The sequence below is a fragment of the Ipomoea nil genome, unplaced genomic scaffold, assembly GCF_001879475.1.
Source record: "Ipomoea nil cultivar Tokyo-kokei standard unplaced genomic scaffold, Asagao_1.1 scaffold0865, whole genome shotgun sequence".
NCBI classification, from domain to species: domain Eukaryota; kingdom Viridiplantae; phylum Streptophyta; class Magnoliopsida; order Solanales; family Convolvulaceae; genus Ipomoea; species Ipomoea nil.
The window spans coordinates 545,826-551,131 of NW_017617293.1; positions in this window are offsets into that span (position 1 = coordinate 545,826).

Below are 5,306 nucleotides of genomic sequence, written 5' to 3' on the forward strand. Positions count from 1 at the left end.
ACTGTCCCACGGTGATTGCACAGGCTAAAGGTAAACTAAACATCAAAACAACTAACAACCAAACATAACCAACATCCGAAAAACTAGGGGAATAATACCCCGGTGTCCAGCACCATCAAAAGATAACTTACTACAAAACCCAAATAAGATAAGAGTTTAGACTACAAGTCATCTAACTAACTAGTCTAACTCGAACACTCTCGTACCTACGAGCTTGGTCCACCTGAAAGGGGTTAACAAACAACAAGTAACAAGCAAAACTCGTTTGCACGAAACTAAGTATAACGCCACTCAACCCTGTAAAGTAAGTACAGTATATACTTTGGAAAACAGAGTTTACATTCTTAAATCAAACACTTAAGCACTTAAGTCATGCTTTGGCGTAACTTCTAGATGCTTACAACTTAAGCCATAAGTAGGCATACTTAAACAACAACAACATATCACATTCTCAGATCATAACAAACTAAGCCTCTTATGTATTCAAATATCTCATCAACAAACTCATGCTATTGAAGAACTCATAAGCAATCTCATGCTATCAAATAACTCATAAACAATCTCATGCTATCAATAACTCATAAGCAATCTCATGTCATCAAATAACTCATACTTCTAATCATGCAATCTCGTGCAAGATGTATATGAACAACTCAATCTACCAATCATGAAATCTCATGCAAGATATATATATATATATATATATATATATATATATATATACATATATATATATATATACATATATATATATATACATATATATATATATACATATATATATATATATATATACATATATATGTATATATATATATATACATATATATATATATATATGTATATATATATATATACATATATATATATATACATATATATATATATATATATATACATATATATATATATATACATATATATATATATATACATATATATATATATATATACATATATATATATATATATATATACATACATATATATATATATATATATATATATATAATATATATATATACATATATATATATATACATATATATATATATATATATATATATATATATATATAATATATATATATATATATATATATATACATATATATATATATAATATATATATATAATATTATATATATATATATATATATATATTATATATATATATATATATATATATATATATATATATATATATATATATAATATATATATATATATATATATATATATATATATATATATATATATATATATATATATATATAGATATGCATATATATACATATCTATATATGTATATATATATATATACATATATATATATATATATATATATATATATATATATATATATATATATATATATATAGAAGAGCGCTCATATGCGGCGGGGTCTTACGGTGCGGTCAAATTCCAGAATACACCAACAGTGTTAACAATATGCACCAAGAGTGTAATAAAAACACACCCCAATGAAATGTAATAAAACATCACAAAATACACCACAGACTCAAAAAAACACACCATATAACTCACCACCCCCAATGGTGTATTTCCGAACAGTGTATGGTGTTTTTACTCACACCTAATGGTGTGTGTTTGGTGATGCAGGGCTCTGTTTACTCTGTTTTGTGTGGTGTATTTCCTAACGTTGATGGTGCATATTTGGTGAACTATTGGTGTTGCCGCACCGTAAGAAATAACCGCACCGTAAGACACTGCCGCACCTGAACCCGCCTCTACATATATATATATATATATATATATATATATATATATATATATATATATATATATATATATATATATATATATATATATATATATATATATATATATATATATATATATATATATATATATATATATATATATATATATATATAGAAGAGCGCTCATATGCGGCGGGGTCTTACGGTGCGGCGGTGCGGTCAAATTCCAGAATACACTAACAGTGTTAACAATATGCACCAAGAGTGTAATAAAAACACACCCCAATGAAATGTAATAAAACATCACAAAATACACCACAGACTCAAAAAAACACACCATATAACTCACCACCCCCAATGGTGTATTTCCGAACAGTGTATGGTGTTTTTACTCACACCTAATGGTGTGTGTTTGGTGATGCAGGGCTCTGTTTACTCTGTTTTGTGTGGTGTATTTCCTAACGTTGATGGTGCATATTTGGTGAACTATTGGTGTTGCCGCACCGTAAGAAATAACCGCACCGTAAGACACTGTCGCACCTGAACCCGCCTATATATATATATAGGCGAGTTCAGGCGCGACAGTGTCTTACGGTGCGGCAACACCAATAGTTCAACAAATATGCACCATCAACGTTAGGAAAATACACCACAAAAAAACAGAGTAAACAGAGCCCCGCATCACCAAACACACACCATTAGGTGTGAGTAAAAACACCATACACTGTTCGGAAATACACCATTGGGGGTGGTGAGTTATATGGTGTATTTTTTTGAGTCTGTTGTGTATTTTGTGATGTTTTATTGCATTTCATTGTGGTGTGTTTTTCTTACACTGTTGGTGTATTCTGGAATTCCGCCGCACCGCCGCACAGGAAGACCCCGCCGCATTTGAACTTTATTCTATATATATATATATATATATATATATATATATATATATATATATATATATATATATATATATATATATATATATATATATATATATAAGCAACCCATGCTACTTATGCAATCTCGTGCAAGATATATATAAGCAACTCATGCTACTACTCATGCAATCTCGTGCAAGATATATATAAGTACATATGCATATACGCTATTTTTTAAAAAGAATATTTTTACTGTGGAGGTTTCTTAGAGCCATAAATGACTCGCTTTGCTTCTCTCTTTCTTAGAGTCTCCCAGACTCGCTTTCTTAGAGTCTCAATGACTCACTTTCTTAGAGTCTCAATGACTCGCTTTCTTTTTCCCGAGTCTCTTGACTCACTTTCTTTCTCTTTAATCGTGGGCGAGGCCGGGCTTCACCATAGTGTGAATTAACCCATTGGGAACGGCGTATAGCCGGCCAATCTCTCATCCCGCCCACAGAACTAATCTCGTGGTTCCAAAAACTCATGCTCTGTGGAATCAGGTATCGAACTATCAGTGTGCACACCCCCTAACCAGGATTCCAAGCCTAGCGGGAAGTTTCCAACCTTGTAACGTGGGAACGCGCCGCGTTACATACACTTGGACCGCAATGTCCATATCTTTCTTCCCGAAAGGACGTAGTCCAAACGGGTCATCCAAAACAAGGTTTCCTCACCATAGATATATATAGATATATCACTCATGCATCTCATATATGCAACATTTAACTTATGCAAAAATGCACATACTTCTCAACTCATTCTCAATAGACAAGATATAGATGCTCTACATGTTACTGAGATTTTGGAAAATAATACTTAGGCTCACGTTGGCCACTTATGCACTTTTAAAACATGACATGCTCAAAATGACATTTACTATAAAAATATGCTTTTACTTTCTATTCACTGTGAAACTCAACAATTCAATAAGTCATGCTTGAAACTCATAACATAACAAATCTTCTAAAAAACACTAAGTAAGTAGTTGACATGATATTTGAACTCCAAAAACTCCAAGGACTCATTTACTATAAATCATGCTTTCAAGTTGAACATGCTCTGCATACTTCCATGCTTGTAAATTTAGCAATAATCTTAAATAAGTCATACAAGACAATTTAGGCATACTTTGCTAACAAAACTCATCTATAAGCTCATACTTCTCTATCTAACAATCATATAACATCATGCTCAACATATAGATGATCAAATTTAATAAACACTTAATCTCATTTACTGGATATGCTTCTGTAACATTTATTTCTACCAAAACTAGCATAAATAGCTTGTAACTTAATCAAATCCAACGAAATCAAAGCCAAAACGTGCGTCAAGACGACCCCGAGGTATCGAGCCGCAAGGACCCATGACACCTAGTCCGAAATGACACGTAGCTGAGCCGCAAGGGCCCGACCACTGCACATGAGGCAACCAACGGGCCTTGGGGCAGGGCTCAACTAGGCCCGCCCCTCAGGCCGTTCATAGACCGGCTCTAGGCAACGGCCCCCTCCTAGGGCCGCTGCCTAGGCCCGGTTGGCCACGGCTCTATCCAACGGTCCCCTTGTTGGGCCGTTGGCTGGAACCAGTGATCATACTGGTGCACACTGCCTGTGCACCAGATGATTTCTTCTCATCTGTAAAACATTCTCAGGCAAATCTAACCCATCCAAAACATCAACAACACATCATAAACAAGTAATAGAACACTTAATAGTTCAAACACTTCAAAGTCTAACATTTCTACTCAACAAAGACTTCACAGAGTCTTGAAATTAAGCTTGGGAATCCATGGGTTATACCTCTTGTAGTCTTTCATCTCCTTCCTTGGATCTCACCCTCCTCTCCACTCAAACTCCACCACTACCTTCACCACCTAACACCCCAAATAACAACACAAGCTAGCTAAGGAAAACTCAGAGAATGGGGGCCAAGGAAACAACACTAGAAGCAAAGTGAAGGAATGGAAAAATGAAGGATGAACTTTCTGTGAATGTTGTTCTCTTCTATCCGACAAAGCTTGGAGAGGCAAGGGAATGAGATCAGGGAATCAATGAGGGAATAAGGTGGGTTTTATAGGGTGCAAAACCCTAGGAGATCTTCTTATGATTGGTTGATGAAATGGAGAAATCTGATTGGTTTTCAAATGATGCATCAGACAAAGGTGGAGGCTAGTGGTTCACCATGCTCCATGAACCAAGGCTAGAATTTCTATTTTAAAATAGTTTGGGGTTGAAAAAAGAGTTTCCCCAAAATGATATCTAGATGAACACTTGGTTTAAGCTTCTCATAATTCTCCCGGTTTCACTCAGATAAAATTCCCAGTTCAAAACTTGGCACACAATGTACCCGAAATTTTAGGATATTGGAAATTAAATCCATTCTTGGTGTCGAATTAAATTTAAAAATGGCTCAAAATAATTTATTCAACACCGCTTTCTTTAAGTAAAAAAATTTATGGAGTGAAAACAGGCTATTTTGGATTTTCTTAAAACCGGATTTATAAAATAAATTTTGGGTTGTCACAGCAAAACCCTAGGTAACAAGCAAATGATTGGAGGAGGTTAAAATGGTCATTTGTGTTTGTTTCTATCAAAGGAATCAGACAAAGGTTTATAGAAGGTTCAAGGTTCAAGGTTCACCTTGCATAATGGACCAAGGTCTAAAAAGTA